General features: G+C 40.6%; 1 pseudogene; it reads left to right on the forward strand.

Annotated features, from left to right (window-relative positions):
- Positions 1–5757: 5757 nt before the first annotated feature.
- Positions 5758–26488, forward strand: LOC123997215 (annotated as a pseudogene).
- The last annotated feature ends 278 nt before the right edge of the window (positions 26489–26766 follow it).

Here is a 26766-nt window from a genome sequence, read left to right on the forward strand (position 1 = left end):
GCAGGGGGAGTGGGCCAGATTCCATCCCAGGGCGAAAAAAAGCGTCCAGAATTCATTAGGTCACTCCTCCACCGGGTTTACGCCCTTCCAGTGTGTTCTGGGTTGTCAGCCGGACCTGGCTCCTTGGACTCTGAGCCAGACTGAGGAATGGTTCCGGAGCGCAGAGGAGGTTTGGAGTGATGATCATGTGAGGCTCCAGCGTGCCAGTCAGTAGCCAGAAGTAGCAGACAGATCGCCACCGCAGTGAGTGAGGTCGATCCGCCTGGGTTTATTGATACAACATCCAAAGTGTAATTAATAACTTCACCATGCGCTAAAGGATATTTAATTTCTTATTTTTTATTTTTACCCATCTGCCAATAGGTGTCCTTTTTTGCAAGGCATTGGTAATCCTCCCTGGTCATTGTGGTGGAATATGTTTAAAATTCACTGCTCGACAGAGGGACCTTAAAGAAGGTTTTATGTGTGGGGTACAGAAATGAGGTAGTCATATAAAAATAATGTTAAACACTACTATTGCCCGCAGAGTTAGTCGATACAAACTATTATGTTACTTGTTAAGCAAATTTTTATTCCTTACGTACATTTTGCATCAATGGTTGTGTGGTGAAAGATGCCTACAAACAAAATGAATGCACAATTAAAGGTTTTGAATGTAAGACTGGTGTTACAAGTGTTACCAGTTTGGTGTTTTGTAATAAGAGTTTAAATAATTCACCACATACTTGTGAAAACAGTACCGAAGCAAAAAACAACAACACTGTAATCATAAACAACCCCTTTCCACTTCACACTTCACGCACGGCAGTGTGTTTACAGTTGAAGTCGGAAGTTTACATACACCTTAGCCAAATACATTTAAATTCAGTTTTTCACAATTCCTGACATTTAATCCTAGTAAAAAATCCCGGTCTTAGGTCTAGTTAGGATCATCACTTTATCTTAAGAATTTGAAATGTCAGAATAATACTAGAGGGAATTATTTATTTCAGCTTTTATTTCTTTCATCACATTCCCATTGGGTCAGATGTTTACATACACTCAATTAGTATTTGGTAGAATTTCCTTTAAACTGTTTCACTTGGGTCAAACATTTCGTGTAGCCTTCCACAAGCTTCCCACAATATGTTGGGTGAATTTGGTCCCATTCCTCCTGACAGAGCTGGTGTAACTGAGTCCGGTTTGTAGGCCACTGTGCTCGCACACGCTGTTTTTCCTGTTCTGCCCACAAATTTTCCTTAGGATTGAGGTTGGGCTTTGTGATGGCCACTCTAATAAGAGCGTCTGCTAAATGACTTAAATGTAAATGTAAATGTAATACCTTGACTTTGTTGTCCTTAAGCCATTTTGCCACAACTTTGGAAGTATTCTTGGGGTCATTGTCCATTTGGAAGACCATTTGCGACCAAGCTTTAACTTCCTGACTGAGGTCTCGAGATGTTGCTTCAATATATCCACATAATTGTCCTGCTTCATGATGCCATCTATTTTGTGAAGTTCACCAGTCCTTCCTGCAGCAAATCACCCCCACAACATGATGCTGCCACCCCCGTGCTTCATGTTTGGGATGGTTTTCTTCGGCTTGCAAGTCTCCCCCTTTTTCCTCCAAACATAACGATGTTCATTATGGCTAAACTGTTCTATTTGTGAATTTATGAAACCTGTGCCGGTGGAAAAATAATTTGATATGAGGCGCCGTCCTCAAACAATCGCATGGCATCTTTGCCACAAACTGCACTGAAGTAAGGAACAAAAACATCAAACAAAATGTCAAAAGAGCTATCATGGTTGTTATTGTCACATAAAGCTATGCAGACCAGTCGATACAACATGCCTCTGATCGTCTAAAGAGCTTGATTCATTTTAGTTTTTCCACCCTGAAATGAAATATCACTCAGTCAATCTCAAGCTAATGAGAAACTGAATCGACGAAAATGTAATAATATCAAACAAATGGGATAAACTGATAAATATATGAATCAAAAACATAGGCCAGAGTAAATAAAAGTGTGTGGTAAAACTTGTTACATCTAAGAAAAGAAGGCTTAATTGCAATGGTCATTGTACAATTAATTAGCTGAGGCAGATGGCTTCAGAGTGTGGACAGCTGGTTGTGGACCGGATGCTGTCTGTCGCTCTCTCCTATCTTTTTATTCTCTTCTTTTTTTATCAGCTTTTACAAGCTGGGGGCTTAGATTCTCAAAGCCATAACAAATCTGTCAAGTCCATCTCACATCACAGACCGATGCATAGCCGTGGAGATGGTTCTACACCTTCTGATGTGCTACTATTAGCTGCTACCGCCACCTTGTGGATTTCTTCTCTCACGACATTAAAGAAAGAGAGAGAGAGAGACTGACAAAGAGTGAGAGGGAGAGAGAAGGATAGAGAGAGAGAGAGACTGCTGGCCAGTCTCGCTAAGCCTCTGAAATCCAGCGTTCTCTGTCAGGGGATCAATAAAGCTCTCGTCAAGATGGATGGTTGTGTTTTTTCTACACTGAAGTCTCAATCTTCCCAATGCTAAGCACCCGATAACACCTGTATGGGCTGTGTTACTGATGGCCTGAACTGATGCTTCACAGCTGATGATGTTTAGCTGGCCCTGGTTGACCAGAATTAGGAAAGGGATCAGAATAAGAATGGAATTGGCAGCTAGTAAACATGGGGCTCTATTCAATCTTTCTAAAGTTTTACAGATTGTGCGATAGAAATGATCATTGCCTTTAAATTTCAATCACGCTGTAACACTGAACTTCTGCGATACGGATTGAATAGAGCACAAGCTCTTAATTAATGATAGCTTGTTTACCATTTTGAGGTTATACAAGATATCATACTATTATGATTATCTTCCAACCACTGCTGATATTTATAATGATAACAGACACAAACTGTAGCTTTTAGGAGTAGTCCAACTGTAGCATTATAAATTAAAAAGCAAGGGTTGTAAAAGTAAAGAAAACATATTTTGGTTTACATGTCTTTCAAAATTAAATCTGAGCTATCTTTTTTGCAGGTGCATGGTAACAGTTGAATAACATGAGAAAAAATAAGAAACCCACACACTGCTCTTGCTAGTATCAGTGCTCTTTGATAAGCTGTACGTATCGGCCTCAGGCCTTCACCAGAGCTTTTAGTTTACACGACTTATCAGTGAGCCTCAGTCAATGTGCTGTTATGCAGTGAAGCCAGGCATCTACTGTTCAAACATTCCTTTACACATACACACACACACAAACCCACACATACTTATCTGGACTTCACAAACACAACTATTTCACCCGTCGCTTGTTTCAGTCAGCCTCATATGCTCTGGCAGCAGAGCCCTATGTAAAGAGGAATAGAGATAGCAGGGGGGCAGGTAGGAAGGGCTGAACAGTTCTATGCTATCTCTGTCATGTATCATACAGTATGTGAATCAGATCAACCAGACCATACTGTTTACCTCTATCTGCCCCCTATGGTCTGTGTCCTACTCCCACTGTGGGGGTCTGATTCTCACCTCCTCTTTTTGGCTATTGTGCTCTTTCATAAAACTGGCTGTGAATGAAATAAATAGGACACACACACACACACAAACTGACAGAGAGACCAACCTAAACTTAAAAGGCAAAAACTAAAGGAGGGTTGTTGGTCGGGGTGGATGGGTGACCGTATAACACAAACGTCTAGCAACCCAAAGGCTGCATGTTTGAATTTCATTGCGGACAAGTTCAGCATTTTAGCTAATTAGCAAATACTTAGTACTTTTAACTGCTTTGCAACTACTTAGCATGTAAGCTAACCCTTCCACTAATTCTAACCTAACCCTTTCGAAAACCCAAGAGTCGATGCACCACGGAAATCTAACTAGCATAATAGAAAAAAATCCTAATAAAAATATGTCAGTGATGCCTCTTGCACTGAGATGCATTGCCTTAGACCACTGCACCACTCAGAAGCCATGATTAATATATATTGTCCTGTTAATAGCCCATCCTAGAAACATGGTTTACAGAATTCACAGCCTGCTACGCTTTTTCCCCATTCCAAATGTTAAAGGTTCCAATTGATGAAGTTTTTTTTTTAACCTCTCTAGGGAGTGTGGGATGGTAGCGTCCCACCTGGCCAACATCCGGTGAAGTTGCAGAGTGCCAAATTCAAAAACAGAAATACTCATTATAAAAATTCAGAAAACATACAAGTGTTATACATCAGTGTCAGAGTTCAAAAAGGCTTTACGGCGAAAGCATACCATGCGATTATCTGAGAACAGCGCCCAGCAGACAAATTTACATTTTACATTTAAGTCATTTAGCAGACGCTCTTATCCAGAGCGACTTACAAATTGGGAAATCATTACAAACAGTAACCAGCCAAGTAGAGGAGTTACCCAAGTCAGAAATAGCAATAAAATGTTTCACTTACCTTTGATGATCTTCATGTGGTTGCACTCACAAGACTCCCATTTACTCAATAAATGTTCATTTTGTTCGATTAAGTCCATCTTTCTATCCAAAAACCTTTTGTTTGCGCGTTTTGTTCAGTAATCCGCAGGCTCAAAGTCAGTCACAACAGGCAGACGTAAAATCCGAAAAGTATCAGTAAAGTTCGTAGAAACGTGTCAAACTATGTTTATAATCAATCCTCAGGTTGTTTTTAGTCATAATAATCAATAATATTTCAACCGGACAAAAAGCAGTAGAAAAAGCAATAGAAAAGGAGAACAAGAAAGGTGCACTCTCGGTCGTGCGCATGAAAAACCTCTGGGACACTGCAGTGTACACTCATTCAGAGTGGTCTTACTCCCTAATTTTTCAGAAAACAAGCCTGAAACTATTTCTAAAGTCTGTTGACATCTAGTGGAAACCATAGGAACTGCAATTTGAGTCCTAAATCAATGGAATCTGTATAGGCAGTCAATGGAAAACTACAAATATTTAAAAAATCCCACTTCCTGGATGGATTTTTCACAGGTTTTCGCCTGCTATATCAGTTCTGTTATACTCACAGACATTGTGTTAACAGTTTTGGAAACGTTAGAGTGTTTTCTATCCAAATCTACCAGTTATATGCATATCCCAGCTTCTGGGCCTGATTAACAGGCAGTTTACTTTGGGCACGCTTTTCATCTGCAGGTGAAAATAGTGCCCCCTACCCTAGTGAGGTTTTAATCAATTAGTATGTTTGAGTTTAACCACAATATTTGTTGCATTATTTGTTATGTCTTTTCTGATGGACTAAACTGATATTGCTGTCACATTAGTATGAAGAGATTCAGGAGACAGGCGCAGGAGTGTGTAATAGTTTTTTTTTATTGAGCCCATATTACGGCGTGCTGTGTAAAGGCACGGGGACGAAGACCAAACAAACACAAAACAAAAACACAGGGTTGAAACACCAAACACAGGGTTGAACAAAAGAGCGAGGAGTACCTCGAATAAATAACACAAGCACACAATGATTAACACATGGGATGAGACCCGTAATCCTCTGCGCAATCCACAAGGGCACGAAGCCCAAAACACAGAGCACAGGTACTCACACGCACCAACAGACAATGTAACAATAACGGACAGCCTAATGGAAACCAAAGAGTGCACTTATACAAGTACTAATCAGTGGTAACAGAGGACAGGTGTGTGTAATGAAAGTTCCGGACGGATCCATGAAAATTGCAACCAACTTTCTATGGCTTGTTTAAAAAATAACTATATTTTGGAGATTATTTAGTTTTCAGATAATCTAAAGTGAGCGAGGAAAAGGCCATTACTGAACATGGGGTGAGACATTGTTACTAATTTGTAAATAATGCCAGTTTGTTAGTTAGAATGATTTATTTCTATTTGTAGAGGGAGAGAAACCAAAAGCCTACCATCACTTCATAGGCCTCCCAGTCATGGATATTGAACTGGCATCTGTAGCAAAGCAATTGGCGCTGTGATGCAGTGTCTTAGACCGCTGTGCCACACAGACACTGGACAATGTTGGGAGTAGGCTACAGTACTACAGTAAGAGGAGAATAATCTGAACATTTCCACACCCTAATTGTAGTCTAAGTTTCTCATAGAATAAAAACAATAGTGTAACAACAGTTTTAGTAAGTGATACTGATGTGTAGAAACAAAAGAATAAGCGCATTTTTCCAGGTGTGTGCATGCAGGATAGAGAAATAGCAATTCTTACACTATTGTTCTAAATTCAATCACCTTCTTCATCGTCATTATTCAGTTCATTGAAATAAAATTTTGAAGTCAGGCACAATTATCAGTTTCTATCTGGTTAAAGTCAACCATTCATTGTCACTTAGAGACACAGTAGTGCCTTGGGACTCAAAAGCATAATCAGTGCTCTAACTTCCCCTTTTGCTGGTCTGGGTCAATGAAGTAGTGACGCAGGGTACAGTACAAAACCAAAAATTACCTCTAAATCCCGCAGCATAATTACAAAACTTTTAGTTGAGCAACCACTGCAGTAAAAGTAATTCTGTCTCCATCCATTTAGTATGATGGGCGGGCCGCTGCTGTATCATACTAATTTGATTGTCCCGGATGTACGTTTACTTTGTTACGTCTAGTCTATGAGACCAGACTGGACAGACAGACTGAAAGACAGACATGCACACACAAAGGAGAGTCGTCATTCTAAGCATAACGTTTGATTAGCTGGTTTCTTTATTACTGTACCTCCCTTAGTACCCCTGTTTGACATGTTAAGGAGTAGAAAAGTATCTCATCAAAGGGCACTGAATCCAATTTCTCCTGCTGGGGGCAATAGGGCCAGAATCCTGCCAATGCTGCTTGCAGCTATATTTCCATATTCAATTCTGAGCTATGAAGTATGAAGGAGGTGGAGGGTGATATATTTATGACAACACCAACTCTTGGACTTCACCCCTGTATTTTTCATCTTAATGTTCCCTGTCTGGGTAGCTCTCCCTCTTCAAACCTCAGGGGGAACAACAACAATGGGAACAGCCAGGTGACTTTACAGTCAATCTCACCTTGGGTTTATCTCCACCCCCATATCACTGCAGATTAAACAGGCTGAATTAGACTGAGCTCAGCCCAGCCGTGGAGAGACGTCCCTGTGGAACAACAAAGAGACGACGGGGTTCTGCTGGGACTGGAGCAGGGAGTGTGGGCCTCACAGCAGAGGCTGGGTGGGCCCCATAGTGCTGCTCTGTATCTATGGCTTCTGCTCAATGATGAGGCCCTCTGAGTATTTCCTCACAGACTACCTCACCGGGCTATACAAGAACCTCACCACCAAACAGGTATGGCACATCAACCATTTATTCATTTATTGATTTAGCTAGAGAATTCATATCACAAATTATATTTTATAATAATGGCAAATGCTTTTATGTTCATTTATTGTTGTATGACATATCCTGCCATTTTCCTGATATTTCCACAGGTTACAAGGCAAGTGTTCCCAGTATGTGCGTATTCCAACCTCTTCCTACTCATCCCAGTCTTCTTGGTGACAGATATCCTGAGGTACAAGCCTGTCATCGTCCTCCAGGCACTCAACTACATTTGGGCATTTCTGCTGTTCATCTTCAGCTCTGGTGTGGTGTTGACTCAGTGCGCCCTCTTCATTTACAGTATGGGCACTGCAGCAGACGTGGCTTACTATTCCTATATCTACAGTGTTGTCCACCCCCAGTATTACCAGAGAGTGACTAGCTATGCCAGAGGGGCTGTGCTACTGGGCTACACAGCGGGAGCCATTTTGGGTCAACTCTTGGTGTCCCTGGGATGGGTTTCCATCTACTGGCTCAATGTCATTACCCTGGGATCCCTCTGTGTGGCTCTGTTGGCTGCCCTCCTCCTGCCCATGCCCCAGAGAAGCCTGGTCCTGGGGGGGACTCAGAATGATAACAGCCCATTCGAAGAGGTTGTGTCCAGTTCATGTGTATCCTGGGTTGTGTGGTGGCTGAGGAAGGGGAGGAGGACCGGGATGGGGGAAATGAGAGCTCTGAAGAGGTTAGCGGTGGATTGTAAAGAGTGTTACTCCTCTGTGGCCGTGCTGTTCTTCTGTGTGTGGTCAGCCATGGGGAATTGCGGCTACCACCAGATCACAGGCTATGTGCAGCTCCTCTGGGCATCCAAACAGCCCCAATACAACTTCACAGAATACAATGGAGGGGTGGAGGCTGTCGCCACACTCTCAGGTAACATAACGATTCACTATAACACACTCGTCACATGACTCTTGGTAAAGCACTGGAGTTAAACCACATATTATCTCCACTTTCACTCTCCTAACAAATGTTATTCAACATTGAACTTCAAGAGGACTGTGTATCATCAACTATTACACTTTATACAAGCTTTTAAGGAGATCCAGAACAACACATACTCTACCGTTCAAAATGTTGGGGTCACTTAGAAATGTCCTTGTTTTTGAAAGAAAAGCCAATGTTTTGTCTATTAAAATAACATAAAACAAATCAGAAATACAGTATAGACTGTGTTAATGTTGTAAACGACTATTGTAGCTTGAAATGGCAGATTTTTTATGGAATATCTACATATTCCATTATCAGCAACCATCACTCCTGTGTTCCAATGGCAGGTTGTGTTAGCTAATCCAAGTTTATCATTTTAAAAGACTAACTGATCATTAGAAAACCATTTTGCAATTATGTCAGCACAGCAATAACACTGTCCGACTTCAGACTAGTTGGGTATCTGGAGCATCAGCATTTGAGGGTTCGATTACAGGCTCAAAATGGCCAGAAACAAAGAACGTTCCTCTCAAACTCATTAGTCTATTCTTGTTCTGACAAATGAAGGCAATCCCATACGAGAAATTGACAAGAAACTGAAGATCTCGTACAACGCTGTGAACTACTCCCTTCACTGAACAGCGCAAACTGGTTCTAACCAGATGGGATAGTGGAGTGGGAGGCCTCGGTGCACAACTGATCAAGAGGATGAGCACATTAGAGTGTCTAGTTTGAGAAACAAATGCCTTATAAGTCCTCAACTGGCAGCTTCAGTAAATAGTACCCGCAAAACACCAGTCTCAACGTCAACAGTGAAGAGTCGACTCCGGGATGCTGGCCTTTTAGGCAGATTTTACCCAATGCACAACATTAATTACACTGGCTAAAAACCTGTTCTGTCTATTGTCTCCAGATGGCTCAGACCAGATGGAACTCGTCACAGACCGGCTTTCCTTTGGCTCTTTAGCTGAAACGTTCCCTTATATCCCTGGAAACCGCAGGCAATTACTGTGTTTAAATTACATCCTGCTTCATGTCTCCACTTTATACATTCTTCCGGTTGACATTTTTATCACAGTTTCTATGTGTTTGACTAAGTAAATTCACATTTGCCGATGTTTGAGTCAAAAATTAGATTTTCCTGTGTTTTGTTTTATATTTCCATACTATGGGTTTTGAATAATACTGTTAAATTGTGAAAATGGTGATAATGCCCTTTTAGTCTAAAAGCTGTTTGAAAAGACTGCCTGAAATTTTGGTGGGATGGAGATTTGGCCTTCATGGTGACATCACCATGCAGTAAATTAGTTGATACTCCAATAAGAAAGAGAGTTCCAAACTTCTCCATCAATTACAGCTATATGGCAATGAACTTGGCAATAGGAATGTTATTGGAAACAGATTGGTGAAAAGCATGAACCAAGACTGTTTTGCATGAATATGTAATATATTCCAGCTATCAAAAACCCTTATCCTTTTCACATGAGTTCTACAAACGTTGGAGTTATATTCCATAAAAAAAACAGTGTTATCAGAATAAACTCATCCACTCCAAACAACACACAGTTCATAGAAAGGTCAAAGGGTTCTGTTCTCTCCATCCATCTTGTCTCTAAAACCTCCTGCCAGGATCAAAGGCTCGCTCTGTAATACAAATTACCAGGAATTTAGTTTTAGTTTAGTTTATTTTATTTTTACAGGGACAGTGCACATTAATCAACGTTTCAGTAAAAGTGCCGGTTTTAGCCAGCCGGCTAATTTTCAACCGCAGTCCCTGGGCAGGTTATTAAAAACAATTACAATATAGACAATAGCACCATAGACATAGCAACATAGCAACATAGGACAAGCAAGACATAGCATACAGACAGAGCAAAATTCATAAAAGCAACAAAGTGTTTCCACACCTCACAAGCTATAGACAACATGGAAAGCGGCAACACACAGCTAGGGACCATGTTCACAAATCTGATTGACCTTTAGCCATGTCTTCAAGCATTCTGTGAAAGTGTGATATGTGGTGCAGTTATGTGTGTCTGATGGCAGTGTATTCCAGACATGGGAAGCTCTCACAGAGAATGCAGATTTACTAAAGGTGCTTTTCCTTAGGGGAACTATACAGTCACCTCTCATGGCAGACCTTGTGGATCTGCTGCCATATGTCTGGGTTTTCTGTTTTAAAAAAATCAAAAATATTGAGTGGAGGGGGAGCCAGGCCATTAAGGATCTTAAGGATCTTTAAGGATCTTGAATACAAGACATGCGTCGGTGTATTGCACAAGATTTTCCCAACTCAAGAGCTCATGTTTTCTAAGGATGTGACAATGATGATGGCTATTGGGCTTCCTATCAAACACTTTGAGAGCCTGTTTGTAGACAGACTGAATAGGTTTTAATGTTGTACAGCAAGCTTGGGCCCAACTAGTCAAGCAGTATGTTAAGTGGGGGAGTATCATAGATTTGAAGTACAGTTTTGCTACCTCTGTAGTCAAACAATTTCGTATAAATCGGAAATTAGCTAGATTGAATTTAGTTATTTGAATTACCTTTTTCACATGCTTTTTAAAAGAGAGGTTGGAATCAAGTATGAATGTGTCCCCGCTTATTTCATTTCAATGTATGTAATTGTCTGACTCTCATGGAGGGATTAAAGACAACGCTAAGCTATTAGCAGGTCTATCTCATAACCCTCTTCAGATGGAAGGCCTCTCCTTCTCCTTCTCCTCCCCCTCTTTATCCTCCTCTCCGTTTCCTCTCTTCCTCCCCTCCTCTCCTTCTTCAGAATGAGATGAATTCCATCAGGTGAAACTATACTCTCCTCAGGCCCAGAAATTGATTAAATACATCTCTAATACAGAGAGCGGTCAGGTCAGCAGTGCTTATAAACCAGCTATTATTGATCTGCCAAGGCGGGATGGGCCAATGAATATAGGCGTTAAGTGGATTAAAACAAGCCCAAGATAGCTATAGTAGCCTATATTGCGTTAGCATCACAGTGATATGGAGATTATACAGGGTCCTTTCCTTACTTGGTCTTGTCTCTTTCATTGTTACAATTCTGACTTACAGTTTATGTATGGACTACCCTATAGCCCAAAAGAAACATGATCAGTGGTGTATTTGGTTAAGGACGTTTTTTCCGCATTCACCTCGGTTCTACCAGATTAGTGAGATTGCATCTACCTGTGTTCCAGGGGCGGCAGCCTCCATAGATGTGGGCCATGTGTCTCTGGACTGGTCAGTGTGGGGAGAGCTGGTCCTGGGTGTGTTTACTGCTCTGACTGCTGGAGTTCTTTACCTGATGGACCTGACCAACAGCATCTGGATCTGCTACGGCTGCTACGGACTCTTCAAAACCATCTACCTCGAGCTCATCACCATCTGCATGTAAGAGATATTTCAACCATAGGAAATGTCAAGTTTAGGGACTGAGCAGTCAATCAATCAATCATTATTTTACTGTACAAAGTAGAATGCGGATTGAGGTGACTCTATGTCTAATGATTCCCTTTGTGTGTCTCTGTCAGGTTCCAGATAGCCCAAGGCTTGAGCAGGGAGCGCTATGCCCTGGTGTTTGGTGTAAACAGCTTTGTGGGCAGAGTCTTCTCACAGCCATTGTAGTCAACACCAAGAGCCTGCAACTCACCATCAGGTACAGCAGAGAGAGAAAAAATATATATATTTATTTTTTCCCCTTTTTTTCTCCCCAATTTCATGGTATCCAATTTTTTAGAGACTATCTTGTCTCATCGCTACAGCTCCCGTACGGGCTCGGGAGAGACGAAGGTTGAAAGTAATGCATCCTCCGATACACAACCCAACCAAGCCGCACTGCTTCTTAACCCGGAAGCCAGCCACACCAATGTGTCGGAGGAAACACCGTGCACCTGGCAACCTTGGTTAGCGCGCACTGCGCCCGGCCCGCCACAGGATTCGCTGGTGCGCGATGAGAAAAGGATTTCCCTACCGGCCAAGCCCTCCCTAACCCAGAAGACTAGGCCAATTGTGCAGACCTCCCGGTCGCGGACGGTTACAACAGAGCCTGGGCGTGAACCCAGAGTCTCTGGTGGCACAGCTGGCGCTGCAGTAAAGCGCCCTTAACCACTGCGCCACCCAGGAGGCCTCAGCAAAGAGAATTACACTGACTACCACACACACAAGTACTCACCTTACTGAAATGAAATAATCTTACAAGTAATTACTGAGTTACAGTTTGCAAGAACATACCGAAACTTCAGAAAAAGTGGTAGGTATTGTGTAACTACTTTTTAGCTTATAACATAGTAATAACATAGTAATAACAACATGTTGTTACTTACACTGGTAGTTACTGTGTTATAATAATTTTGTAATGTAGCCTAATAAGAGTGTTCCTCTCATCTTCTTCCTCCAGCAGTTCTTGGACCATGTTACTTTGCTGCCATGGTCGTGATGTTCCTTATCAGAGTAGTGTATACTCTTCTCCAGAGCCGATTGACGGAGCTCATCCCAGCTGAGGACAAATCAGAGAGAAGAACTGACCTGCCACAAGTCTCACCTCTGGCATGACACTCAAACTAAGGGAAAGATCATACAGCGCTGTCACCACACCTAGCCTAAATGGAGAACAAACCGATGTAAAGGATACACAACGACCTGCATTACAATTATTTATGTCAAAGAAGTGCAATATCTGTATTTAGCCACAAGACAGCACTGTAACCTTATGAACATGGCCAATGTTGTTTCAAATTTCCAGCTGACTCTTTACTAGCCTGAGTGCAAGTCTGTTTCTGCCATAGAGATTCTATTCAATTACTAGAGGAACTATGTCATAAACCATTAATGTTCCAGATTGAAGTGAAAATGTCAGCCATATTGTTCAGGGAAAAATCCAAAACAGTCTAATTACAATTAATGTCAGTAGAAGCCAAGTCGTGAGTTTACATATACAGGAAAATTAAAGTAAGGCATGTGATTTATCAGAAATTGAGGAATATAATTATGTTAAACATAAAATATTATCATATAATTCTAAATACAGTTTTTACATGTATTTATTGGAATGCTGCGAGTGCAATTATATGATACAATATCAGAATTTGTTGCATTTACAACTTGTTTAAGTCCTATCATCAACTGATTTCAGCCAGTGTTTGGCTTTAGATGGACTGCATTGTTTGAATTGAATGTTGCATATTGGCAGTTAATTAAAAAATGTAATCATTCCTCTGAAACTGTATGGCTAGCTAGCTAACAAAGATACAGTGCAGATAAATTCTTAATTTTTTTTTTTTACAGAATATCTAGTCACAGCTCTGGCAGTGGTTGACCAACTCCCCTGACCAAAATGACTGACCTTAATACCATCATAAGAAGATTCATGTTCATTCTAGTGTTCTAATTCTTAATTACATGATTTCTGCTTTCTTGCCAACTCCTTATGGAATTGTCATTTTATGTCAAGTTAAATTACAATGGGGTAGGCACAAGTAAAATCAGATCTGGGACCAGGCTAACTTTTTCTAACATCACTGGAAAATAGTATTTTGAATATGTCTACATGTATGTAGACATGTATGTGCCAAACCATATTTGTCATAAAATTTGTCTACAATCATGTTGATTAAGGTGACCACATGTTCAAGATGTTCTAGGACAGTTACGCATTTTGGCCCTTTGTCCCTACTTCTGCAACTAAATAATCATGTTCAGCATTATATCAACAATTTCAAACACCACTAATTTTGAAAAAAAGGTAGAATTGTCCCCGTATTTCTGTCAGACATTCCAACCTGTCTCTTGTGGTCACGCTGAGCTTATGAATCTATACATTGTAACGGTGTTCTTCGTTTGTAGAAAGAGAGTCGACCGAAATGCAGCGTGGTGGTTACTCATGTCTTTAATGAAGAAAAATGGAACGATACATGAAATAACTAATAAATACAAAAACAACAAACGGAACGTGAAACCTATTACAGCCTATCTGGTGAACACTACACAGAGACAGGAACAATCACCCACGAAATACACAGTGAACCCCGGCTACCTAAAATACGGTTCCCAATCAGAGACAACGAGAATCACCTGACTCTGATTGAGAACCGCCTCAGGCAGCCAAACCTATGCAACACCCCTACTCAGCCGCAATCCCAATAACTACAAAACCCCAATACGAAATACAATAAACCCATGTCACACCCTGGCCTGAACAAATAATTAAAGAAAACACAAAATACTAAGACCAAGGCGTGACATCCATAGAAATACACTACCATTCAAAAGTTTGGGGTCACTAAGAAATATCCTTGGTCTTGAAAGAAAAGCATATTTTTTTGTCCATTAAAATAATATCATATTAATCAGAAATAGAGTGTTGTCACACCCTGGTCGAAGTATATTGTGTTTGTCTTTATTTATTTGGTCAGGCCGGGGTGTGACTTGGGTTTATTGTGGTGTGTTTTGTCTTGGGGTTTTGTTAGGTATTTGGTGTGTGGCTTCGTTGGGGTATCTAGCAAAGTCTATGGCTGTCTGGAGTGGTTCTCAATCAGAGGCAGGTGTTTATCGTTGTCTCTGATTGGGAACAATATTTAGGCAGCCATATTCTTTGAGTGTTTTGTGGGTGTTCCTGTCTCTGTGTTAGTGGTGTTAGTGGTCACCAGATAGGCTGTATAGGTTTTCACTGTCCGTTTGTTGTTTTTGTTTGTTCGTGTTTTCTTTATTAAAGATGTATCGAACTAACCACGCTGCATTTTGGTCCGACTCTCTTTCGACGCAAGAAAGCCGTTACAATTGTACACATTGTTAATGTTGTAAATGACGATGGTAGCTATAAGCGGCTGATTTTTTTTAATGGGATATCTACATAGGAATACAGAGGCCCAATATCAGCAACCAACATTCCTGTGTTCCAATGGTACAGTGTATTAGCTAATCCAAGTTTGAATATCTGGAGCAAAAGCATTTGTGGGTTCGATTACAGGCTCAAAATGGCTAGAAACAAAGACCTTTCTTCTGAAACTCATCAGTCTATTCTAGTTCTGAGAAATGAAGAAATTGTGAGAATTTGCCAAGAAACTGAAGATCTCGTACAATGCTGTGTACTACTACTCCCTTCAATGAACAGTGCAAACTGGCTCTAACCAGAATAGAAAGAGGAGTGGGAGGCCCTGGTGCACAACTGAGCAAGAGGACAAGTACATTAGAGTGTCTAGTTTGAGAAACAAATGCCTCACAAGTCCTCAACTGGCAGCTTCATTAAACAGTACCCTAAAACAACGTCAATAGTGGAGAAGAGTCTGGAATGCTGGCCTTCCAGGCAGAGTTCCTCTGTCCAGTGTCTGTGTTCTTTTGAACATCGTAATCTTTTAAGTTATTGTCCAGTCTGAGATATGGCTGTTTCTTTGCAACTCTGGCTAGAAGGCCAGCATCTCGGAGTCGCCTCTTCACTGTTGATGTTGAGACTGGTGTTTTTCGGGTACTGTTTAACCTGCCAGTTGAGGACTTATAAGGCATCTGTTTCTCAAACTAGACACTCTAATGTACTTGTCCTCTTGCTCAGATGTGCACCGGGGCCTCCCACTCCTCTTGGTATTCTGGTTAGAGCAAGTTTGCTCTGTTCTGTGAAGGGGGTAGTACACAACGTTGTACGAGAACTTCAGTTCTTGGCAATTTCTCGCATGGAATAGCCTTCATTTCTCAGAACAAGAACAGACTGATGAGTTTCAAAAGAAAGTGTTTTGTTTCTGGCCATTTGAACCTGTAATCGAACCCACAAATGCTGATTCTCCAGATACTCAACTAGTCTAAAGAAGGCCAGTTTTATTGCTTCTTTAATCAGCCGAACAACAGTTTTCAGCTGTGCTAACATAATTGCAAAGGGTTTTCTAAAATCAATTAGCCTTTTAAAATGTTAAACTTGGATTAGCTAACACAACGTGCCATTGGAATACAGGAGTGATGGTTGCTGATAATGGGCCTCTATACGCCTATGTAGATATTAATTTAAAGATCAGCCGTTTCCAGTTACAATAGTCATTTACAACATTCACAATTTCTATTAAATGAAGAAGTTTCCGTATTCTTTCTAAGTGTCACTCGGGAGGACTCTAGTGTTTTGGTGTGCGTGAATGAGAGCGCGCTCCTCGTTGTTTTTCTCCGGTATTGAAAAGAGTTTATTGCGTCTTAAATTTGATTGATTATTTACATATTAATCAAATTTCAAATCAAATTTATTTATATAGCCCTTCGTACATCAGCAGATATCTCAAAGTGCTGTACAGAAACCCAGCCTAAAACCCCAAACAGCAAACAATGCAGGTGTAAAAGCACGGTGGCTAGGAAAAACTCCCTAGAAAGGCCAAAACCTAGGAAGAAACCTAGAGAGGAACCAGGCTATGTGGGGTGGCCAGTCCTCTTCTGGCTGTGCCGGGTAGAGATTATAACAGAACATGACCAAGGTGTTCAAATGTTCATAAATGACCAGCATGGTTGAATAATAGTAAGGCAGAACAGTTGAAACTGGAGCAGCAGCATGGCCAGGTGGACTGGGGACAGCAAGGAGTCATCATGTCAGGTAGTCCTGGGACATGGTCCTAGTGCCCAGGCCAGTGGAAACTGGAGCACGCAGCATGGCCAGGTGGACTGGGGACAGCAAGGAGTCATCATGTCAGGTAGTCCTGGGGCATGGTCCTAGGGCTCAGGTCCTCCGAGAGAGAGAAAGAAAGAGAGAAGGAGAGAATTAGAGAACACACACTTAGATTCACACAGGACACCGAATAGGACAGGAGAAGTACTCCAGATATAACAAACTGACCCTAGCCCCCCGACACATAAACTACTGCAGCATAAATACTGGAGGCTGAGACAGGAGGGGTCAGGAGACACTGTGGCCCCATCCGAGGACACCCCCGGACAGGGCCAAACAGGAAGGATATAACCCCACCCACATATTAGGGTACCTGAGGTTGTATTAGAAACGTTGTTTGAAAAGTTTGGACCCAGTTTACAGGCAACTGATTGGATCATTTGTAGGCATGTTGGGCGAGTTGGAACGGGTGTATTTCTGAATCAAATGCGCCAAATAAATGGACATTTTGGGGATATAAAGAAGAACTTTATCGAACAAAACCGTTCTTTGTGTAACTGGAAACTTTGGGAATGCAAATAGATGAAGATCTTCAAAGGTAAGCAATTTATTTTAGCGCTATTTCTGACTTCCGTGATGCATCTGCTTGGTTGGAAAATGTTTTTAATGCTTTTAAAGCATGGTATGCTTTCGCTGTAAAGCCTTTTGGAAATCGGACAAAGCGGCTGGATTAACAAGAAGTTAAGCTTTTAAATGATGTACGACACTTGTATCTTCATGAATGTTTAATATTACGAATTAAATATTTTGGAAATCGAACCCGGTAACGGGATTCTAGCCGTAAGGTATCCCTAAGAGATTGGATAGAGCTAACACTATAAATTACCTAACTGTATAAATGAGACGGTTTTCAACACATCAACTGTTTTTAGACAATTTATTTTTAACCAAGTAAGACAAATAAATGTTCATTTGGCTCTCGAGTGGCGCAGCAGTCTAAGTCACTGCAGCTCAGTGCTAGAGGCATCACTACAGACCTTGTTTTAATTCCAGGCTGTATCACAAACGGCCGTGATGTGAGTCCCATAGGGTGGTGCAGAATTGCCCCAGTGCCGTTAGGGTTTGGGGGGTACGTTGTCATTGTAAATATTGTAAATTGTAAAATTGTACATTTCTTCTTAACTGATCTTGTCTAGGTAAATAAAAATAAAATGAGAGAAGGAACAACCAAAACACTGTGCAAAAAAGGTATCCTGTCACTGTCCAGTTAAATAGAGATAACATGTTTATAATCAAGTTGACATGTTTATAATAAGGTTTGTAGTCTAACGGTTACAGTCACCCCCTTTGAAACTGAAGGTACTGGGTTTGCCTCTCAGAGAATACATTTTGACCATTCTCTTTAGTGTATAGTTTTGACACAGAATGCTTAATTGCATTTATTAGGTGGCTCTTGTGGAGTTGCAGTCAAGTGAGAGTGGTGGTGTGTACTACTGCGTGCGTCTTGCTGGAACGGAGGAGAGACCAGCTCTCAGATTATCAAGGAAGAAAGAGGTCGTTGCCCTCATCCATGAGATGCACACCATACAGCACCGCCCAGGGACACTTATGGCAGATTGTGGGCATGGTCCTGCAAGCTGGCCCATGTGGAAATGACAAAATTCAAAAGCATGCAGTACACACGGTACATCGCACACTATACACATTTAAAATGTATGTTCTAATCCAAGTCTGTGAGTACTCTCACATGTTTTCTTATTTATACGGCCATTTACAAATGAGGACATGTGTGCTCTTTTACTGGAGATGGACAGGTGTGTACAGTACATCATTACTTAGGACATTTGTAGCTGAAGTTTTTAGAGCACCTGTCTATATTCATATTTGATAATATGACTATTTTTCTTAAGTGTTTTGAACTTGTTTCTCAGCAGTTTGTCATTTGTTGTAGTGTTTATATCAGGAGTTATCAAAATTGCTCTTGACGATCCATAGCATTGTGCAGGCTTTTATGTTCAAGCTCAGTGCTACCACACCTGATTCTACTACTCAGCTGTTCATCAAGACCTCAGCTGTTCATCAAGGCCATGAATAGTAGAATCAGGTGTGATAGAACTGGGCTTGAACAAAAAAGCCTGTATAAACCCGTAGCTTGTCAAAATCAATTGTGGCCATCCATTAATTTTATTTACAAAGTTGAGTATATCTGATGAATGTACATTTGGTTGTAAATGTTATGTTTAGTGATAATTCACTTTTGTTTACAGGTAATGTCATTCTAGGCTTTTCTTCAGTAAACTGCAATGTACATTTTCATGTAAATAGTTAATGGTTACATGTTTATTGTTTGTGTATTCTCCAGGAGCTTGATCGTGTGTCTTGAGAGATCAAGAACATTTTCCCAGTTTACTCAATATTGGCTTAATGAGTTTCATTTTTTTTAGCTTCCCTCTGTAAGATCATATGTCAATATTAAATAAATACTAACAACTACATTATTTCTGTTGCCATTTGATATTATTGTTTACCTTTATTTAACTTTTATTTTTGAGTTTCAGACCAATGATATTTTCACTTAAAACAAAAAAAGATTGTTTTGAATTCTCTGTCCATTTTCTCAATTCTCTGTACATTCTCTGGTTGTCAGTCCGTTCTCTGTCCATTCTCCGATTCTCTGTTCATTATAAATAACATCCGAGGATATCCCGGTGCTAATATTTTAGATGAAGAGTCTTGTTTACCCGTTCTGATCAATCAATCAAAATAATTCAAGTTGTTTATGATAGGATAAGATGATTGGTGGGTGATTGGTTTGTCCATATTTGGGAGATGGTTTCTAGTGTCCGGTTAAATTTGAATGTCTATTTTGCAGATAATATATTATAATATGATATTTGTACTTGTTGTTGGCAGTTGATGTATTATGTTGTATTATGTTGACGCATTGCTAAGTCTACCTTTATGTTCCCATTTGTCTGCAACAGGTGTTCACAGAGACTAGAGGGCGGGGTGGGGTACTGTGCAAACAGACTATGTACACATCCTATTCTCTCTATCATCACCATACTGCTTCCTCTGGACAGGAAATGACAACCTTAAATGTGCATGTCACAAAGATGATGTATCTGAGTGTCTGATTTCCTTCTCTACTCTCTCTTTCTTTAGCTTTTGCTCTGTCACTTATTTAATAAAATACCCGATAACAGTAACAAAATAAGTCAGGACATAGTATAGTTTAGTGTGTTCCCATGTCTCAACTGTCACAAACAAAGAATGTCATATAGGTGTTTATGTACAACATTACATGAAACAGAACAAAACAATGATTTATTATCTGTTTCTTCTCTGAAAACACGAGACCCCCCCCCCACACACACACACACACACACACACACACACACACACACACACACACACACACACACACACACACACACACACACACACACACACACACACACACACACACACACACACACACAGATGTAGGATCTTAACTTGAGGCAGTTTGCTACAGCAGAAAAATAATCCTGCAGCAACAAGAAATGTTAGTTATTATCTGGATTATGATTAATGCACATTTTTATAGTGGTTTATACATTTTTCGTAATGGAAACTAATGTATTAATTTCAGAAGCTTTTTTAAACTGCATTGCAGGAAAGTTATCCTGCAACAGGGTGATTAGATTAAGATCCTACATCTGTACACACACACAGAGACACTGTCAGTATATAATCAATAGCTACAGTGGGGCAAATAAGTATTTAGTCAGCCACGAATTGTGCAAGTTCTCCCACGTAAAAAAATTAGAGAGGCCTGTAATGTTCATCATAGGTACACTTCAACTATGACAGACAAAATGAGAAAAAAAATCCAGAAAATCACATTGTATGATTTTTAATGAATTATTTTGCAAATTATGGTGGAAAATAAGTATTTGGTCAATAACAAAAGTTTATCTCAATACTTTGTTATATACCCTTTGTTGGCAATTACAGAGGGCAAACGTTTTCTGTAAGTCTTCACAAGGTTTTCACACACTGTTGCTGGTATTTTGGCCCATTCCTCCATGCAGATCTCCTCTAGAGCAGTGATGTTTTGGGGCTGTTGCTGGGCAACACGGACTTTCAACTCCCTCCAAAGATTTTCTATGGGTTTGAGATCTGGAGACTGGCTAGGCCACTCCAGGACCTTGAAATGCTTCTTACGAAGCCACTCCTTCGTTGCCTGGGCGGTGTGTTTGGTCCTTCTGTAGCTCAGTTGGTAGAGCATGGCGCTTGTAACGCCAGGGTAGTGGGTTCGATTCCCGGGACCACCCATACGTAGAATGTATGCACACATGACTGTAAGTCGCTTTGGATAAAAGCGTCTGCTAAATGGCATATATTATTATTGTCATGCTGAAAGACCCAGCCACGATTCATCTTCAATGCCCTTGCTGATGGTAGGCTTTGTTACTTTGGTCCCAGCTCTCTGCAGGTCATTCACTAGGTCCCCCCGTGTGGTTCTGGGATTTTTGCTCACCGTTCTTGTGATCATTTTGACCCCACGGGGTGAGATCTTGCGTGGAGTCCCAGATAGAGTGAGATTATCAGTGGTCTTGTATGTCTTCCATTTCCTAATAATTGCTCCCACAGTTGATTTCTTCAAACCAAGCTGCTTACCTATTGCAGATTCAGTCTTCACAGCCTGGTGCAGGTCTACAATTTTGTTTCTGGTGTCCTTTGACAGCTCTTTGGTCTTGGCCATAGTGGAGTTTGGAGTGTGACTGTTTGAGGTTGTGGACAGGTGTCTTTTATACTGATAACAAGTTCAAACAGGGGCCATTAATACAGGTAACGAGTGGAGGACAGAGGAGCCTCTTAAAGAATGAGTTACAGGTCTGTGAGAGCCAGAAATCTTGCTTGTTTGTAGGTGACCAAATACTTATTTTCCACCATAATTTGCCAATAAATTCATTTAAAATCCTACAATGTGATTTTCAGGATTTTTTCTTCTCATTTTGTCTGTCATAATTGAAGTGTACCTATGATGAAACTGACAGGCCTCTCTCATCTTTTTAAGTGGAAGATCTTGCACAATTGGTGGCTGACTAAATATTTTTTTGCCCCACTGTATATAGTAAGTAAATAACCCATATTAGTCCATCCCTGTGTTGTGGAAGGTTTGATATGTGTGTGGGGGGGCATTAATTCAGGCTGGTCTTTTCCACCCACCCACCACTTGCCCAGCCCCAGTACATCACTCTGACGCGTACAGGGTCTTCCTTTGCCTCTCCGCATAAATATGTGACATTACTCCCAAAGGAAGCCACAGAATGCCACTGACTAGCATCGATCCAACCACCAGAGATATTACACCCATGCCTCGCTTCACCCCAAGATATATTGTTCCCATCAGTGCTACCATTTAATGCCAGGGAGCAGAGTCTGAAATGTCACTGGGCACCTAATTGGGAAGAAAGAGGAAGCAGTGTATATCAGTCACGGCCTGTGATCATATTAATACCAGAGGGAGGAGAGTCGTGACGGGAGGTAAAGAACAAGATCTGTCACACAGAATTCAACTAAAGTAGCTACATGGCGATTTTCCATTGACAATTTACCCTGGTGTTTAACCCAAAATACCTTAATTTTTCCATCTACGCAGAACGGCACCCATGTCTCGCTGGGCCATGGTTACGTTTGACGTGCCCTGACTTGGGGCAAAGCCCAGACCCTGGGACCCCTTCAGTTTGCATTGACATAACAATGGCTAACTTTGAAATTGAACACCTCACAAAGCAAATGTCTTTCATGATGCAGAGGTTGATTCTACTCGCTACAAGTCCTTTGTGTCACACTCCTGATGGAAACACAACTAGACTAGAGTCGCCTCTTCACTGTTGACGTTGAGACTGGTGTTTTGCAGGTACTAGTTAGTAAAGCTGTCAGTAGAGGACTTGTGAGGCGTCTGTTTCTCAAACTCTCTAATGTACTTGTCCTCTTGCTTAGTTGTGCACCGGGGCCTCTCACTCCTCTTCTATTCTGGTTAGGGCCAGTTTGCGCTGTTCTGTGAAGGGAGTAGTACACAGCGTTGTACGAGATCTTCAGTTTCTTGGCAATTTCTCGCATGGAATAGCCTACATTTCTCAGAAGAAGAATAAACTGATGAGTTTCATTAGAAAGTGCTTTGTTTTTGGCCATTTTGTGCCTGTATTCGAAACCACAAATGCTGATGCTCCAGATACTCAACTAGTCTAATGAAGGACAGTTTATTGCTTCTTTTAATCAGGACAACAGTTGTCAGCTGTGCAAACATAATTACAACAGGGTTTTCTATTGATCTATTAGCCTTTTAAAATGATAAACTTGGATTAGCTAACACAATGTGCCATTGTAACACAGGTGTGCTGGTTACTGATAATGGGCCTCTGTACGCCTATGTCCATATTCCATTAACAAAATCTGCCGTTTCCAGCTACATTAGTCATTTACAACATTCACAATGTCTACACTGTATTTCTGATCAATTTGATGTTATTTTAATGGACAGCAAATTTGCTTTTCTTTAAAAAACAAGGACCCCAATCTTTTGAATGGTAGTGTACCTATGGTGCCGATGTTTAGGCCAAGTTATGTACAGTTTTTTGTGTGCTCTAGGGCAACGGTATCTAGATGGAATTTGTGTTTGTGGTCCTGGCAACTGGACCTTTTTTGAACACCAGGTCTGACAGAATCTGTGCAAAAGATCCAGGTGTGGGACCTCCAACCATTGCAGAGCTGGCTACAATTTCAATTTCATCCCCCTGAAAAGGTAGAACAAATATTACAACAAATGTTACGGCTGTACTCAAATTTGCTGGTTGATAAAATACCTATATTTATGGGAAAGATGTTTGAAAAGGGTATTTTGTTCTTAAATTATATTGTAAATTGGAATGGTAGAGTTATGTATTTCATGGAATTGTACAGGAAGGTCTGCTCAATTCAAGAGTACAAACAATTGATTACAGCATTACCCCAAAAATAGAGGAGGCAGGTGGCAGCGGGAAGAGGTAGGGAACTGGTCTGTCTGCCCAATATAAAGGATCAAAACTGTCAGAGGAATAAAATAGCATAAATAGGAAAGTACACATGATAGGAAGTTCCACATAGTAGAAACAGGTTAAGGGTTTACATTTCCCTCAACTTGTTAAAAGCAAACAACCTTCAATCATTACTCATCGTCCCTATCTACAGGGGGAAATGGGGACTCATCCAGAGTTGGCAGCTCATTAGTTTCACCATCCTCTGGAGGAGCAGAAAACATGATTGCTGCTGAAGTCTTATCAGCCAGAGAGGCACAGATCTCCTTACAGCATGTTAATAACATTTCACAGGGACGAGAGGGAGAACACGTTATAACAGTTTCACACCAACCCATCTAAGAATTAGATTTGGTGCAAGATTAGCCCAAGCTACAATCTAGTGGCTTTCCTCACCTTTTAGGGCACAGCTCTGTCTCTAGAAGCCTTTCCAAATCATAATTATAACTATTGATAAATTATCCAACCCAAATGTTGAATGACATTCCTTAGTGCTTCACGTTGTTTCTATCACTTTAATTTAAGACCCTCAACTTAGCACACATTGATACTAGCAGAATGTACATTTACATTTCACATATTTTTCTAGCATCTTATCTTTTCTCATCATGGCACCCATTTGTAGTATTGACAGATTGTATCTCAATACATTCTTGTCTAAATTATAGTACATTTTGCAGTGTGCAGACCTCCACAATCAATCTGATACCCCAAATAAACAATTTTGGATAAGCCTAAATAAATTACGGGCATGGCTGACCACAACCCTCCATCCCCGGCACTCATCCTTCCTGGTGTTCTTCTTCAGATATTGTTTCAGTTCGTCCTTTTTAATGGCACATGTTCAAATTGGATGGCCCTTGATAATGTCTCTCACCTGAGCCACCAATGTCCTTTACAGTCCATTCTGTCTTTGTCAATTTCGCCTACCAGTACACCAACAGCATGAGAAAAATGTGGATGGGATCACTCTCCATGCTCACTCCACATGGACCCATGTCACACTCTTGAGAGAAAAAGCATGAGAGAAAAAGCAGTTGATAACTTTGACTGGATGCTGTGTACAGGTTGCTGTCTCGGACTCAGGTCTCATGGTAGAAGTGGTGAAGGACCCTATTGAATGCCATTTTTGCCATTATTTCATCCAGTTAGAGGGGGTGTTGAGGTTCACACTGTTTTTGGCCAAATGATCTTCCAGATACCATCTGTGGTCACCTTTGCCAAAGCCTCGACAGAGGGTAGACCAGAACAATAGTAGTTTAGGGTCTTTTTAATTCACTGCATGACAAATCATTATGACTACCTGATTCAGGAAATCCAGACTTCTAAACAATAACAACACTTCTTCATATAAAAGTAGAGTTGGAGGAAACTTCAAAAACTGAAGTAACTGTCATTCGTAACCAACATCTCTTTTTTCCTTTTACAGGCAAACGTGAAGAAAATGTTTGCTTATTTACCAAAGGGCCCCAGGGGACCAGTAATTCCCCCTGTGGACACATGACTCACATCGTGATTCATGCGTCCAAAAAACCAACAACACTGCCTGTTAAATCTAAAATAAACAGATTGCAATAAATCTCTATAAATAATTGTGTCCCGTAAGCGCTCTCTCTCTGTGTCCTTCTCGTGGTCCGAATCACACAGAGGACTATTGATAAATTATAAACTTCTTAATTGTTTGTGTTTGAATAGCCCATTAAAAAAAACAATGTCTCCTGTCTTTCTAGTGAGTGTGATTAGAACTCACCAGGAAATCAGAAGAGAGGTCAGAGGTCAGTCAGCCCTATTAAGTGAGTGTTTTTTTCCTCTACCTCAGACATTATTTAAAGATATTTAAAGAACATTTCAAACATTTTGAGTATCAGGTTTATGTTGGGTTTTCCAATTAATTTCTTCTAATCAAGTGTGTGCAACCACAACTCTAACAATAAAAACATTAATTTATGTACAGCATCCTTTCAAACCTGTGAAAAACCCACTAAAACCAAATAAAAAGACCCCAAACTTTTAAATTAAACAGAATGTTAACCACTAACAAGTATTCATTAACAGGTGGGTTGTGTGTGGGTGCCGGCATGTGTGTAGCAACAATCGTAGGGTAAACACAAACAAAATGGCCAGGCCTTGCTTAATTTGGGAGGACCCTTAACAGCTGGATCCAGGTACTTTTAACTGCTCTCCCAAGGCACCTGCCTCAGGAAGCCTTTCAAAGGGAGAGATGCATAATAATTGATAAATATATATTTTTTAAACTTGGTAGCGGACATTCTATCAGTCCTGGAAGAAAGAAAATAAACTTCTATTTAGTTTTCACTATGCTACATTTGATTCAGTCCTAAACATTCTTAATCATTCATTGAGTTAACTGCATGTTGGCAGGAAGCCTTAATAAACGCATGTGTATACAGAATTATACTTCAGACACATTTATACTTCAGACAGACACATCAGATGATATGGTGTCCCGTAAAGCTGAATTGGGCACCTTCTAAAGCAAACAACTCTCTTGTAATCTTAATATTTTTAACCTGTTGCATTGACATACAATTCTGTACAAACTGTCACAAATTTCCCCACTGTGTCTCTCACAGCCTGTTTGAGGTCAGTGTGTACTGGCAGCTCTGTAGTGTTCCATAGGAAGCTCACTTTAAATCACAAACAACAGATTACTTAAACACAAGAGCAGTGGACCAGGCCTTGAAGAGTGAGCAGCCTCTAATTTATTATCAGTCCCAATGCTCAATCGTCATCAAATGACTAAAATATTGTATTATTAGATTGCTATCTGAAAGCCAATTACCATTCACTTTGTTACTTTCACTAGTCTCCACAATATCTTTCCTTCAACTCGTATTCCCTTCTTCCCAATAGGAAGACCTCCTTAATCTACTACTTATACACACGGGTCACACTCA

This window comes from Oncorhynchus gorbuscha, linkage group LG15, assembly GCF_021184085.1.
Source record: "Oncorhynchus gorbuscha isolate QuinsamMale2020 ecotype Even-year linkage group LG15, OgorEven_v1.0, whole genome shotgun sequence".
Classification (NCBI taxonomy): domain Eukaryota; kingdom Metazoa; phylum Chordata; class Actinopteri; order Salmoniformes; family Salmonidae; genus Oncorhynchus; species Oncorhynchus gorbuscha.